A 16,567-nucleotide genomic window follows, 5' to 3' on the forward strand; every position below is an offset into this window, starting at 1 on the left:
ACAGATGCTCATTAATCCATTCTGTCTTCTCTCTTAACCTCATTGCGTGCTCTGGACGGCGGGCTCGGATGTTCTGTCCATGACTGGCTGTGTTGCCTCTCCCTTCCTATGCTCTCCATGTTCTCAACTGCAAACTAGAAGGTGGGCTAGTTCAAGAGGAGCAAATAGGCTTCCTTTCGGTGCCAGCATTCATGGCCTGCTAGCGACTGCTTGAGAAGGACTGTAGGGGCAGGAGTGCTGTGACTGACGTGTGATGCTTATCACGGGCCGGGAGGCAGCCTGGCAGACAGCGGAGGTCCGGAAACCCAGAGCCAGGCTGCTACGGCCCCTGACCCCTTTCCACTTCTAGCCATCTAGGTTTCCTGTTTTTCCTGTCTGTGCCGTGAACACTGATAGCAGTACCAAGCTCTGTGCTGAGTACAAAGTATCCAGAGATAATCGGACAAGATCCCTGCCCTTGGGAAGCTCACGGTTGGTGAAACACAGTTGCCCAAATTCACACGCAAACAACCGGAGAAGTCTGAGCTACAGTCTCAGGGACAAAGGGGTTTTAGAGGTCAGGGCTCTGATGCTTCCGCGGCGGCAAGAGCCCTCCTGACCAGCAGTTCATCATCCCCTCCCCTCCCCACCGCTCACAGGCACTCCCGTTAGGGAGACTCGCATTTCTTGTGGGCCCAAGCATCACCCAGTGGTTGGTGGTTAAGATTTCAGGCCCCGCAGGCTCTGCCACTTCCCAGTCACGTAATCCCAGGCAAGTTAACCTGGGCAACTTGACCTTGCCGGCTCTCCATTTCTACCTGCACTGTCTCTGGTGGGACTGTCGTGAGGAGAAAATGAGTACAGGTGAGTCACCTGGCACGTAGTAGGCCCCCTTTAAAGGTGAGCTGGCAGGATGACTCCAAGCCAAAGTCTGCCTCCTAAGCTTTCCCCTGGCTTTGCTCTCTGGGAGACACAGACAGTTCTCCTAGGGAATTGGGGACACTAACAGGGCCCCACCAGGTCTTCCCCTGTGGGGACCCCACGTTGGCATCTCCACCTGCTGCTCCCATGAACACTGACTGGCCACGGTGCCCTACTGGGAAGCCAGTGCTCTGGGCCAGCCCCTCAGGGATGGGCCAGCTCCCCAGAGAGAGGAGGATGTGCGGTGCCCCCTGCCTCCCGGCCCGGGCTGCTACCAGCACTCACAGAGGTCCCTTTCCTCCTTGCAGCCAACCTGTGCCCGCCCCATTCTGTCTGAATATTCACTCCCACCTCCCCCGGAATCATTAAACATTCTGCAGTGGAAATGCAGCCGGTCACGTGGCGAGCACGGCCCGCCAACCTTGGCACTTCTCCTCTGATCTGTTTGTTTTTCTAACATAAAACTAATATGACATAATGGATAATCTAATTTGGAAATTACCATTTGCTTGGCTGGCCCACACTGCCAGCCAATACCAACAGCAAGAGAAATTATTTAAGAATGTTTCTTTTCCTTCAGAACACGGCTGATAATTTATTTTTCCGTCAGAAGATTACTTTTCTCTTTACGACATTTCCTGCCCCGGTGATCTGCGTTAGCGTTCCATCAAATGGTCTGTGCCGAATGTGGGGAGTGAGTCAACGCCAATGGTTCCCTGAATGAAGGGAGGGCTTCTAGTACGGTCAGTGGGGGCTCAGACCCGCGGCCGGTCCAGGAGGCAGGCGCCTAGGGGGCTTTTAGTGGCGAGGATTGGGCAGAGCTCAGGAAGTCGCCTGTCCCCTGGTCCTGTAAGCCAGACCTCGAGGCTGCCTGTAGCTCCAGGTACCTCCGAGCCCACTGGCCTTTGGGGGAATGAGTAACGCCCGTTTGGCTTTCCTAGGCAAGAGGGCTTAGCACCAGGGTGGAATCTAAGCTGAGAGTGCTTTACTGAAATTCAGGCTTCCAACCTGTCTACACCTGAGTCTCCCCCAGCATGAAGTACCTCTTGTCTTATAGCCACCACAGACCAGGCACACACAGAGGCTCCTTATGCACCGTTGCACCAGGGCCCTGCAGTTCAGGCCAATTCATTTCTTCATCCCTTCTTTCAATAATTATTTTGAAGGCACAGCTGGCTCCTAAGGTTAGAGCCGGTTTCGAACCCTGGCGCTGCCACTTAACAGCTCTGTGACCTTAGATAACTCTCTTCACCTCTGTGAGCCCCCATAAACTTCATCTATTAAAGGGGGGTAACAATAGTGCTGACCTCATTGAGTTTTGAAAGATAACGTGTGATGAAGTAGAACAGGGCTTCTTAGCCCAGTCCTTGGCACGCACTAAAGGCTCAGTAAGGTCACTGTCATTATTGAGCTCCAAACAATGGTGCTCTGGTGGTGGCCAGAGCTCCTGCACTTGGGGAGAGTTCTAGTCCCAGTGGAGGCCTCGGGCCTTGGAAATCGGGCTCGTGCTGTGGGGCTAGTGCCTTACTCTGAGGACTAACTAACCCAACACATTGAGTTCAGCAGGCTTACCACTAGGACACTACAGGTATAGAGCAGCCTCACCCCTCACAGTCCGGTCACTGGAGAAAAGTATCCCCGTTCCAACTACTCTGCAATGAGGGACACTGGAGGGGTCATCTTCCCACCCTACCTCAGGCTGGGGCAAGGGACAGAAACAGCTCTCACAGGTCTTCTCCCCCTCCACCCATGACCATTCTCTCCAAGAAACCCAATCTCCAAGTTAGAGAGTTTATTTATCCAATCGAGTGACAGGTCTGCTTTCTTTCTGGATGTCTGAGACTGAACTGATGGGTGTTCCGGTGAAGTATAAAGAAGCGAACAGTTCTCTTAGCTGCGTCGACCACCTTTTCTGGCGAAGGCTGGACAGAGCAGAGGTGCTCTCTAAGCACTTGGCTCTGTCATTAATTCAACCCAGTTAAGTGGTTGTTTTGGTTTCACGGTATCGAGGCAACTGGCTCTTCATAGACTTGACTGAATGTTTAGACACAGCCTCTCCTGCTTGAGAGGTTGTTTGACAGAACGGAGTGGGTGTTTTGTTACGGCTTGGTGACCAGGGTGACCTGTGGCTTTTGCTTAGTTTGATCGGGTTGACTGCTTATTTGGCTGTGGTGATTGGTGGTTTCACCAGGTTGACCAGTTGTTCCGTCACGGTTAGACCCATTCAACTGGCTATTTAAGTTGGGTGGGTGTTTTGGCATTCGTTAACGGAGCTGGCTGGGTTTGATTGAACTGACTGGATGTTTGAGTGAATTAACCCAAATATTTTGACATTGTTTGAGGCAGTCGATTGGCTGTTTACAACAGACTGGGTGTGTTGCTATCATCTGACCCAGCTGACCCGTTGTTCTGGCATTGTCTGACCTAATGGCTAGTTGTTGAGTTGGTTCGGCGTTTTGGCTTTGTTTAACTCTAAAGACAGGTTGTTTGTGAATTGTTTGATCAAGCTGATTGCTTGTTTGGCTAAGTTGAACAATTGCTTTCCTAATATTTGACCAAGTTGAGTCGTTATTCACACCGAGGCAATGCATTGTTAAGGTTGGACCCAGTTGTTTTGAAGATACCCATTTCCTGGGCCACGTTCATGGCTTGTTTGGCCCAGCGACTCATATTTAACTGAGTTCACCGGGCGTTTGGGCTCTGCTTGCCTGTTTCAGCTGTCGTTTGGCCAACTTGACTTTGCATCTCACTGAATTAGGCATTCAGACAGGGTTTCCAAAGATGACCAGGTTTTCACCAAGCTGCCCAGCTGTTTGGTCTCAGACAGGAGCAGCAGTGGCCAGCACAGAGCTGCATTTGCGGAGAAGCCACTCTGGAAGGCTCCCTCATGTGGGAGTGGGAAGAAAAGGGACTTGGAGGACCCCGAGTCTCGAGCTTGGGCTCAGGCAGGTGAGAACAGACAGGCTGGTGGCAGTGCAGCTGCTGCGTGCAAGAGCGCTCAGCAGCTCTGGTCTCCCAGGCCAGGAGATGAATGCATTTGGCAGAACACTTCAAGAATGCAACCTCTGGGTTAAGTGGTTGAAATTAGGCCCAATGGGGCTGTTTTCCTGAGAATTTACAGTCGCTCAGCCCCATCAAGGAAGAGTCCCTCCTGCCAACATGGAGATTTGCTCTCAGAACAAGGGGCTTCACTGACAAAAGCACACATCTCCCTGACTCTGCTTAGCCCTAATCTGTGTACCTCTGAGTGGTGACCCCACGGATGCTAATGTCTGTTCTCCCTGTGGGTGGGGGCATCTCCCCGATACGCACAGGTGACTGGGGGAGGACTTGTCTCCCCTTTGGCTTCCTGAAAGAGGCTTCAGCTGAACTGCCTACGCCGTGTGTGATGCGAGTGGCACCACCAAAGCCTTGATCTTGCTGGCGGGTCATGGGAGCGGAAGTGCTCACATCGTGCACCAGCACGTGAGATATCAGGGCTGTAGGGGGCTGGAGAAGGGAGCTGGACTGATCTCCTCATTTCACACAGGGGAAACCGAGTCCTAGAGAAAGAAAGGGACTTTCTAAGCTGGGCCGTAGGGCACTCCAAATAATTAACCCTTCTCAGTGTAGACAGGTTGAAATTGGAAAGCCCTGATCAGGGAGTTTAGGGGAAGTGTCAGTTCTGGTGCAACAGTAAGGAGGAGGAGGGAAAGGAAAGGCTGCAGCCAGGATGGGGCTGAAACGGGAGTCCAGCTCTCGAACTTACTGTGTGACTTAATGCAAGTCCTTTCAGGAGACAATGAGTGAACCATGGCTGAAGAAACATCCAAGGTCACAAACTCGGGTCAAAGAGGCTTAAGGGTGCACAGTACCAGGCCTCCCATCTCTGGTTGCATCAATAGGAGTATCACCATCAGAACAAGGGAGTGATGGTCTCACCAGGCCCCACATGGAATTCAAGACCAAGGTTAATGGGCAAATGATAAAGTGGGTCACAACCAAGAAGGAAAGGTTCTCAAAGCCATGTCCTGGGAAAAACTGATGAAGGAGGAAGGGCTGTCTCCCCCAGAGAAGGGAAGGCATGAAAGATGGGGTTAATGTCTGGAAAATGCAGAAGACTTTCAGAGGTTAGGAGAGCAGATAGGCCTAATGAGTGTCAGAGAACAGAGATAAAAACATTACGGCACCCAATAGGTACTTGACAAATATTACTGAATAAAATCCCGAGGAGACAGAATATAAGAAAGAACTTTCTAACAGAGCCACCTCAAGAGAGAGAGAACTCCTTGTCACTGGAGGCTTATAGGCAGAATTCCCATGTTTGATGAACAGGAAGTCAGATGAGTCAGAAACAACAGACTTGTTACCTCCTTGCTCAGGAAGCCATACCTTCATTAATACAGCCTCAATTATGTTTCCTTGCTCTGGCATTGTCAGCTTATACTGAGCTTGGGTACCACTATGGCCGCCAGATTCTTTTTATACAAAGAACTCTGAAACAGACCCCATCACCGTACACTCAGGCAGTCACTTTACAAACTCATGTTTTCAAACACTGAACCTGTAAAATCTGGTTGTGTCAACCAGCATCTCCACTATCCCTTCCAGCTCCATGAAATTAACGGCTGAGAGTAGCCTACACAGCCCCAGCTGAGGGCAGAGGCTTGCAGCACTGGAGACCTTCCTTGGATACAGCCTTTCAAGCCCTGAAAGACAAAGAGGGAGAGAACCACTCTGCAACAATCTGACAACTGCAAATTGTTGGTTTTAGAAAGCTGCTGTCCATTTGGCACTGAGTGGCCTGAGTCCCCGAGGCTGGCTCTCAGAAGACATTGGAGGCAGACAGGAAGGGAAGTCAGAAAGACAGCCAGGGCACCGAGCCTCCCACTAGGGACCCCAAGAAAATATTGGTGGGGCATGTGATCAGTCTCCACGGTCCTCAGAAGTCCTGGCCAGACAAAGACATATTGTGGCTCTGCACAGTGGGATCAAGGGCTGTGGGCCACCCAGGCCTTCCATCCAGGCAGCCTGGGGAGGCAGTGCTGGAACGCACAGGGTACCAGCGGGGTCCTACTCACTGCTCCCTCCTTCAGGAAGCTGTGTTTCCAAACAGCTAGGGCCTCATCACACCACATGTGCGTGCGCACACACGACACCAAGGCCACCCAGGGTCTGGAAAGACAACCTCAGAGGAGAAGGTCAGGCTCACCATGGACTCTGCTAAGAGGTATTGAGGGCAAAGGCCCCATCCCCATGCGAGAGGCAAAGGCTGAGCTCCCAGGCCCACTCCCGGTTAACACGTTGGGAGACCCCAGTTGGGCCATCTGACCTCACTGGGCCTCCTCTTCACTGCTCCTCAAGGAGGGAAAGTCGAGGCTGGGAGGGACCCCACACATCTTGGAGTCCCATGCCCTTGACTCATAGGCAGGAAGACTGAGTCCAACAAGTCAATGGCAGATGTGGGACTGGAGCTCGGTCCCTGTCCCCAGCCCTGGCCCACTCTTTCCACCACACTGTGCTGCCTCTCCAAGCCTGCACACAGTAGGTCATCACCTCTAAAACTCTAGAATCCTGCAGCCCAGAGAGGGTTTGTTAGCTTCCTCGGGCTGCCATAACGGATACCACTAACTGGGAGGAGGCTTAAGCGACAGAAATTTATTGTCTCACACCTCTGGAGGCTGCAAGTCCAAGATCAAGGTGTCACAGGGTTGGTCCCTTCTCAGGGCCGTGCGCAAGAATGCGTTCATGCCTCCCTCCTAGCTTCTGGGGGTCTGCTCACAACCTGGGACATTCCTTGGCTTGTAGAAGCCAATCCCCCAGTCTCTGCCTTCACCTTCACATGGCATTCTCCCTGCATGAGTGTCCACCTCCTAGCTTCCGCTTTTATAAGGATGTCAGTCATGATGGATTAGAGCCCACCCTAAAGACTTCATTTTCACTTAATTACCCCCATAAAGACCCTATCTCCAAATCACATCACATGCTGAAGTCTGACATGGTGGGAAAAGGAGACACTTTGAGGCAGGGAAGCAAGGGCCCCAAATCAAAACCTGCAGGCGCCGCCCTGGGGGGCAGAGGAGGTGCATCTGTGCTGACCTCCATCAGGAGGGTGGGGTCTGTCACAGTGCTACACCGCATCCCCCCACAGAGTTCCAGGACTGGCTGTTCCAGCCCCTGACACACACACAGACACACAGACACAGACAGACACACACACACACACACACACCCAAGGACCCCACCTCACCTCCTGGGTTCCAAAATGCCACTGTCCTGCCGCCAAGGGGACAGAAACACCGGCTTCCTCACTGACTCTTCACACAAGCCCAGTTGCTCATTCTTGGAGTCATTCACCTCCTCCTTCCTTCCTTCCCTCACACATCTTACACATTCATTCATTCGTCACACATTTGCCCAATTCATTCATCTTCAAATTAATTCAGATTATTTACTTGCCAATCCATGCATTCACTCATTCATGCTGCTCACTGATTTGAACATGAAATCCATTTTATTTATAAATTCAGTAAACATTGGTAGTAAGTGCCTACTATGTGCCAGACACTATCCGAGGTTCAAGGGACACAGAAGGAAACAAGACAGATAAAGTCTCTTCTCTCCGAGCTTCCGTTCCAGAGGAGGAATACAGACAAACATTTCAAACACCGCGAGTACAATGAAGAAAAGTCTTCCGGATAAAAGGGATTGGGACTGACCAGCGTGAGAAGGCTCCTTTGGCTGGAGGGGGCCCCTCTCTGGGAAAGCTTCTCTGAGAGGTACGAGTCAGTAAAGTACTGTACTTGCCCATGTAAAAACCTGGGGGAAGAGCATATCTGGCAGTGAGAACAGCAAGTACGGAGGCCCTGAGATGGGTGGTGCATCTGTCAGCATCCCAACAGGAAATAGGTAGCACACTCAAAACAGGGGGATTCAAGTAGGGTTTCTTTGCAGAGGAGCTACCGTGAAAGGGGAGGATGCAGGGAAACACAGGAACAGAGCAGAAGCCGGAGCCAGGAGCAGCAGAACTGTTAACCACTCTAAGAGGAAGAAGGGTCAGTGGCGCTGGAGCCTAGAGGCAGCTCCCTGAGACGAGGGATGGCTTTTGGTCAGGGACACAGCCAGCCCAGGCAGAGAGCTTGTAGGGAGAGAGCCTCAGGCATAAACACCCTGACCCTGCTCTGCTCTGTCTTCTGATCTCCTGCAGGTGCCTCCCAGGGACCAAACCCAGCTGGAGGCCAGAATGCAAGGAAAGCGCTGATGGACCGCACACAGGTCAGCCTCGGACACCGAGAGCATCTGGAGGAGCGTGCAGAGGGCACCGGCCCAGCAGTCAGAGCCAGCCAGTGTGGCTGGGCTGAGGTAAGGAACTGGGATTTTCTTCTGCCACTGGAGGGCTTCAGCAGGGGCATGGTAGGGGCTGGCTACTCTTTTAGGAGCTCTCCTGGCAACTATATGGGAAGGTCATCCATTCATTCAGGAGATGCTCCCATGCAGTCACACACCTGCTTGCTCACTCTCTCCTTCCTTCCTCTGTTCCCCTCTCCCAGCCCTCCACCATTTCAGCAAACCCGGCCCTGCTCAGTCCCCTGTGCTAGGCCCAGACCAGGCCCCACCTGTCCGCTGAGGTAGATGTAGAGAGGCACAGACCTGGCTTCACCCTCCAGACGCTGCCATCTGACAGCAACAACCAGGCCCCTGGTGACCTCTAACACATGGTAGAGACTGGAGAGCACCTGAAGGGACCCCCGGCCGTGGAGGGGTCAGGGGAAGGGCTGAGATGGCTGGGCTGCTTCCTGCTGGGAGGCACTGGCTCTAAGCCAGGACACAGGGTTTCTGCCACCCACTTGCTGTGTGACCCTGGGCAAGGTGGACGGCACCTCTGAGCCTCTGAAACAAGGATGCTAAATTCTACCCTCCCATCCCTCAGGCCTGCACCAGAAAACCCACCTTGCACTCGCTCTCCTCCATGCCTCTGCCCCCATCAGCCAGCTGAGTGCAGAGGAGTCTAGCCCCCTAGGGGAGGGCTCCTCTGCTCCCCCATTCTTGGGTGGTGTCTCAGTTTGGGCTGCTATAACGAATTACCATAGACTGGGTGGCTGAAACAACAGAAATGGATCTCACAGTTCTGGAGGCTGGGAAGCCCAAGATTAGGGTGCCAGCCCGGTCGGGTTCCGTGAGAACCCTCTTCCTGGCTTGCAGACAGGACCTTTTCCCAGTGTCCTCACATGGCGGGAGTGGGGCAGGGAAGCCAGCTCCCTGGTGTCTCTTAGAAGAGCACTAATCCCATCATGAGGGCTCCACCCTCATGACCAAATCATCTCCCAAAGGCCCCAACGCCTGATACCATCCCATTGGGGGTTAGGGTTTCAACATATGATCTGGGGGGGGACACAAACATGCAGTCCATAACAGGTGGGGAGGTGACAGTTGTAGGAAATGTTCCACCTGACTCTGTCCCAGAAAGCCTGTGCAGCCCTTCTTCCTCCCTAGAATTCTGATGGTGCTGCTGGACAAACCTGGGCCAGTGCCCTCCCGACTCTGGGCTAAAACTCCTACCTGAAAGTGCAGGGCAGGTGATGGATAACCTCTAAAGGCCACACCAGCTCTGCTCCTCCCTGTCTGGCATCCACTAATCATTCCCTGAGCACCAACTCTCTGCCTGCTCTGGGTGGCAGTGATATGGAGACACCACGGGCTGGTGAGGTGAGAATTCAATACAGGACACAAGGATGAGGTACCGTTAGAGCAAAGAAGACATGCTGACAGACTGCTTAGGGATTAGTGAAGCCTTCCCAGAGGAGGGACATTTAGGCAGGGCCTTGAAGGATGAGTAGAAGTTTTCCAACATCATAGAAAAAATAAGAATTTTTCTATAGCACTTTGTTCACTTCCAGGGTCTCATTTGGCCTTCCGGACTCCTGACTCAGCAAGCAGGGATTTAGAATACGTAAATGTTTAGCTCTGGAAGTCTCTTTAGATATTATTCTCATTTTCTGATTGAGATGATTGGGGCCCAGAGAGGGAAATGGACTTTCCCAAGGTCACACGGCAGGGGATAAGTGAGCAGATCCTGAAATCTGAGTCTCTGGCGTTGTTCCTGCCAGGACAACTCACTCACCCCCTTTTCCTTTTCCAACTGCCATCTGGCCTGACCAACTGTCCTGTCCCTCCCAGCCAGACTCAAGACAAGTTTTATAGGGAGGTAACTGATTGGGGGTGGGGGGTGGGGAGTAGACGGGACAGTTTAACCCCACAATGTTTTCATACTTGAGATCTGAAAACACGATTTCCCCGGCAAAGAAGCTTAGCGTTAAGCGGAAAATCGGCTTGGAAGGATGTGATATCATTTATAACAGTACATTAAATGCAAGCTGAGAACCTGATATATTTTAGGAACATTCAGCACACTCTAGACTAATAAACATTTTACAATATTATTGCACATGTTCATTTTGCTTTGTACAAATAATCATTCCCTTCACATCTAATAAGTCTGTTTGACACATAAGTGGTCTTGGGCAAACACCTCGGAGGGTCTTGTTTTTCTGTGCATTGATCATGCATTTGTGTAGCCCGCCGGGACAGTGACTAATGATTTTGAGGGCTTAAACGTCCACACACATCGTCTTTGTCTCCCTGCCTGTTGTCATATAAATGTAAAATAATTTCATTTTGGCCCTAGAATGTATTGTTTTTCATGTATGAAAAATGCCTGCCCCTTCCCTGCCTGGCGTGGCATCAATCAGTTTAAAACAATATTTGGAGGAGCCCTGGTCTGCAGGTCCTTCAGCGAGCTCTTGTGTCCCCGCGTGACGGGCCCAAGAGCACCACTTACTGGGGAATTTCCAAACAAACCTGCCGCCACCACTGCGTCAACCCAGAAGCCTCCTCTCTCTGCGAGGTGAGCTTGAGTCCTGCCCCTCTGAGGCTCAGAGAACCAAAATTTGCTACTGACAGCCTTCTCCTTTCTCCTTCTTTCTCCTCAAGAGCCTTCACGGAGGTCTCTGGTGCTGCTGTGCTAGGAGCTGAGGGATGAACACAATGTGGTCCGGGCCTCCAAGAACTTAGAATCAGGGCAGGGCCACCACTAGCTCGAATAACTCCTGTGTGGGAAATGGAAAAAGGGGCCCCCTCTGGGTGGGCTCAGCCACTTGGCCCTATCACTTGAAGCTGGTGCCTTCATATGAATTAGAAAAAAAAAACACTCTTTCCTCTGGGCAGAGGCAGCCCCCATCAGGGTACATCCCTCAGCTGGATATTTTTGTGCAGTGTGCAACCTAAACAACTGTACTTAGAGGCCACCCTGGTGGAGTGGAGGTGGTCAGTGGGCAACAGATACCCCAAAACAATGCTATGAATACATGTCCCATAGAAAGACAAGCTATTGGGAGTGGAAGCCCAGAAGGAGGACGGTGGACAGGGTAGGAAGCTTCATGGAGGAAGTGACCTTTGAGTTTGGCCTTGAAGAAAAAGTAGGAAGTGACAGGCAAAGAAGGAGAGCAACAGCCCCCACCCTTGAACAGAGGGAAGAGACCAAGAAAGCTGGCCAACAGACATGAGGCCAAGGAAGGCCATTTTGAGAGACTGGGCATAAGGAGAAAAAAAAGAAGTAGGGGAGGGCAAGACAAGAAATGAGTGTTTGTTGAGTGAATAAGTGGCTGAATGAAGGGATGTATAGACAGACGGATGGGTGGATGGATGGAGAGGAGACAGAGATTATATTAAGAAGTCTGGGATTTCTGGGCTGACCTACTAAGAAATTTATGCTTTATTCCACAAGCACTGAGACTGAGGAGCTCCTAACGGCTCTTTGGGAGCAGATGACACATTCAGAACTGTATTTCAGACAATCCCTCTGACCAAAATGAACTGGGGAAAATAAGTCTGGGTACTGAAGGGGATCTCCCTGGCGCTCAACTAGAACAACAGTTTGGAGTCATCTTGCGAAGAAAAGGGAAGGAAGAGAAGTAATGTTTACTGAGCACCGGCATCCTTTATATAAAGGATATAATATCCCCAACGCGCCACGGGAAAGCGAGGCTCAGAAAAGTGCTTTGTCCGAGGTTACTTGTCTGTGAAGAGTCAAGAGCTGGCCCCACTTGCCCACCTCCACGGTTTGTGCCTCACGCACGTCTGGCTGGTGGGATGGGCTGAAATTGAGCCTCCTCGGCCCCCTGGCCCAAGGAGCCCAGCCTCTGTGAGCACTCACTCACATCTGGTGCCAGCCACGAAGTACAGGCCACACTGGCTCTGCGGGGCCTCCATCTGCACTTCCTCCCTGTCTCCTGCCCACTTTTTCCAGAAGAACCTGGAGCAGATTCACAGGTCCAGACATCTGGCCTGGGCTCTAGCTCTGCCCTCTCTCCTACCCGCCTCTACCATCCCTACCACACAGAGTTGGCAAAACTACGGGCCTTTGCACATGCTCTTCCTTCTGCATGACTCTTTCACTCTTTCTCTGACTAGCTAAGGCTCCTTGTCCTTGAAGGCCAGCTTTAGTGTCCTCTCTTCCAGGAAGCCTTCTCTGAGTCCCATGGCTGGTTTAGGGCCTGCTCTGTGTTCCTACAACTTCTGAATTCTTTCAGGATGGCACTTAGATGTTTACATTTTATGGTCTATTTGCATCATCTCTGTCTATCCTCTTGTGGGCTGTTGGGGAGCAGGGAATATATTTGATTCATCCCTGGGTCCTCAGCTCCCGGCACAGGGCTTGGCCCAGAGTAGAATCAGAGTGCTTTGGAAAGACAGATAAGAGGTTGGATAGATAGATGGATGGATGGATGGATGGATGGACAGACAAACAGCTTCTCTCCCTTAAGGGAAATAAACTTTGGAACTTGATTGCCCCACCTCTAGGAAGAATCTCCTGAACTGGAAAAAAAAAGTTCAGTTTTAACAACTGAGGCTCTTGATGGCCCAGAAAAACTGAAGATAACAAATTATAGGTGCATAGACCTGCAAATCTTGACTCATTCAACTTCACTGAGGTGAAGGCCAGATGAGGTACATTATTATGCAGGCTGGGGTTCTAGGAGAACTCCAGCTGGCAGTAATCAGGTCACAGAGAGTCTTGCGCACAGATTTAAGAGGTGGCTGGGAGTGGGTGGAGGGTTCTCTGGCATCAGAAGGAGCCATCAGGGCTTCCCTGGTGGCGCAGTGGTTGGGAGTCCGCCTGCCGGTGCAGGGGACGCGGGTTCGTGCCCCGGTCCGGGAAGATCCCACATGCCACGGAGCGGCTGGGCCCATGAGCCATGGCCGCTGAGCCTGCGCGTCTGGAGCCTGTGCTCCGCAACGGGAGAGGCCACAACAGTGAGAGGCCCGCGTACCGCAAAAAAAAAAGAAAAAAAAAAGCCATCAATATCTCTTGAGTCCTCTAAGTGAAGATGAGATTGAAGAGCCAGAGGCGTTGAGCTTAGGTATCCCTCCCTGTCTATTCTGCAAAGGCTGATCAGAAAAAAACAGAACGTTCCCTAGAATGCAGGTCCCCGTTCTGAGGCAGAGATGAGTATTGTCAGGTGACCGGGACCAGCATCCAGGCCACCCAAAAAATCACCCCAAATTCCCATCTTCTATTCTCCTCCAGCTCCCTGTAGTTCTCTAGCCCCTCTAACTCCACTTGGACACAGACGGACATGCTGTGTCCACGAGGGCCGGGAAACATATGGTCTTAGAGATAGATCCTTCTCCCACCTGCTCCAGCCTCCAAGCAGGTAGAGATGGATGGCCATTAGCAGGTACCACATAACTGAGGGCCAATCATATAAGCCCTTTCTAAGTATTTATTGAATATCCATGGATCAGTCAGGATTTGATCAGAGAAGCAGAACCAGCAGATGATACACAGAATGAGAAGTTTATTATAGGGATTTGATCTTATGCAATTGTGGGAATGGTTAGATATATTGCAGGCTTCCGTTTCTGGTCTTGAACCTGAAGTTCACAAGGCAGGCAGTGAGGAAAGGTAGATAATGTGAGACAGAAGGAAGGACAAACTGGAACCACAGGGATTCTCACCACTCTGAGCCTCTAACTTTGAGGACTAGATGTTCTCCAGGAGAAGCTGGTACCCTTTGTTATGGAGCTGCACACGCACCGGGCCCAGGACTCAGGGAAGCTGACGGAGGAGATGGGGTAAGAGCTTGGGGCCTTGGCTACTGCCCCACGCCAACAAGGTGAGCCAGCAGAGGAGCGACAAAGAGCGTGACCTCAGGCCCATCACTGGCCTTCCCAGCACAAAAGGAACATGGCTGTTGCTTTACTGCCACATTCCAGATCTCAAGCAGGAGATTTCTGCCTGCAGCCCTTGCTAACCTAGAACTACGCAGGGAAGGGAATTCTGGGAAACAGAGTTCCAGCTTAGCTGAGCTGACACAATAGAAACCACCAAACCTGCTGGGAACTAGTCAGTGGAGGCCTAGCAGAGAGAAATCGGGGCCCCTGCCATCACACAGCTTAATCTCACGACAAAGACAAGCTTTAAAACGCCGCAGTCCGATCGATGTTATGGTAAGGCACACAGTTATTGATAGTCTACCATGGAGAAGCCGTGCATTACTTAGGATTACGTTCATACCCAAAATAACGGTGGCTGAATCAGATTAAAGTTTCTATCTGACTTCCAGAACAGGCTGATATGATGGCTCCTACACGGTCTGGGACCTGGGTTCCTTCCGTCTGGTTGCTACACTGTGTATGGCTTCGTTCTCCTGCTGTCACTTCGTGATCCAAGACGTCTGCTGGCTGCTCTATGGCTATTAGGTCACAATCCCAAGCATCAGAGAGGAGGAAGAGAAGGGGATGCACATGCCCACCCTCTTTCAGGACACTTCCTGGTAGTTCCACATGTAACTGCAGTTAATTGACCAGAACTTGATTACACAGCCATACCTAGCTGCAAGGGAGACTGGAAAATGTAGTCTATTCTAGCTGGCCATGTGGTCAACTAAAAATTGGAAGTTGTGTTCCTTGGACATTGGGAGAAAGTGGGTGCAGTGGGTCAACCAGCAATTTCTACCTCAGGTGATATACAACAGTGGTCAATATCTCAGATTCTGGAGTCAGACAACCCTGAATTCCATTCCTAGCTCTGCCACTTTCTAGCTGTGTGATACTAAACAAAGCAATTGCCTTCTCTGAGCCTCCCTTTCTAAAAACATGGGATCCTTATCATCACATACAAGCCAGTATCCTAAGCGCTTTGCATGGATTGTTATTCTTAATCCTTACGATGAACCTATGAGTTAAGTAGTAACATTATCCCCCTTTTACAGATGAGGAAACTGAGGCTCAGAGAACTGAAATAACTTGCCTGAGGTTATGTTCAATCATAAGCACGTACTTAGCGGTTGCCTGCTAGTGCCAGGCTCTGTGCTGGACTCTGCAGATACAGGCAGAAGTCAGAATGGTCCCAGCTCCTCTAGGGCTCCCAGCTGGGGAGAGGTGGAGCCTGCCCTTCACTCCTCCTTCCACTCCCCCAGACTGCCCCCACGGCACACCTGCAAGGTTTGGGAAAGGATAGCAAAATATTTCTTTGTTTTGCCTCTTCCCAGAGCTCCCAGCCTGTGCCCACAATTGTTCAAGAGCATCTTTCAAGCCCAAACTGAGGCATAAACTGCTCACAGAGGGGCTGGCTGGAGCACGAAGAAGCCAGTCAGTCCAACAGTCACTCAGCAGCAGCTCCTGGGCAGACTTAGAACAGCATGCCGAAAACAGCATTAGCGACAGCAAGCCCACAGGCACCAGCCTGGACTCGTGGTCACAGAGCACTTTCACATCCACTACTGCATAAGATCCTCCTTTTGTAGATGAGAAAACTGAACTCACTTGCCCAAGGAAGTGTTCTAGAAAGCAGAGCCAGAAGTATGGGAATGCCGGGTCTGTGTGAGGAACGGCACACAGCTTAAGTGGCCGTGCACTGGCTGGGGCAAAGAGGTGCACACACAGGCCATTAAAGAGTTTGATTCCTTCCGGACAGCAGCAGAGAGCCGACCTCAGGGGTGGGTAACGCCTGCTGGGCACCCTGCCGTGGGGACCTCACATAAGGGGGGCTTTGGCAAAAACAAGCAAAATGTTTGAGCCCCACTTCTTAGCACCTCAGCAGACTGGCTTGAGCCCTCCCACTCACAGGCCTCAGCGTGCCCATCTATGGCCAGATGGCCCCTCGGTGACCATGAGAAGTTGAGATGCCACTCCCCAGGACTCAGTGTCCCCTTCTGGAGAGTACTTCCTTCCCCTTGGTCCCTTCATGGGCAAAGGCAGTCACACCACACTCTGCACACAGTAGCCCTGCCACCCAGGCCTGCCACCCAGCCTAGTGCCGAAGCTTCGCCAGGAGGTACCAGGAGCCGGGAGGAGGGGGCGCGACAGACCTGGCATTCCAGTCCTGGCCCTGGAGTTCTCACCTGCAGAAAGGGCTAACAGCAAGAACCACTCAGCGTGGCCATGGCGAGCAAATGAGACCATCTCCAAAAACTGCCAAGCCTAGTGCCAGGCACACGGAATGCCCTCTGCAAATGGGGCTTCCCTCCTCTCCCCCTGCTTTCCCCAGGAGAAGAGTCTCGAACGGGCAGCATTCAGCAGGGATCAGCCCCAGTGGTGGTCCCACAATGGTTGAAGCCAGAGCAAAGGGACTTTTCCAAGCTCGCAGAGAGTGATGCAGGCCCACCCAGACCTAGCACTCAGGTCC

Source organism: Lagenorhynchus albirostris, chromosome 2 (genome assembly GCF_949774975.1).
Source record: "Lagenorhynchus albirostris chromosome 2, mLagAlb1.1, whole genome shotgun sequence".
In the NCBI taxonomy this organism is placed as follows: Eukaryota; Metazoa; Chordata; class Mammalia; order Artiodactyla; family Delphinidae; genus Lagenorhynchus; species Lagenorhynchus albirostris.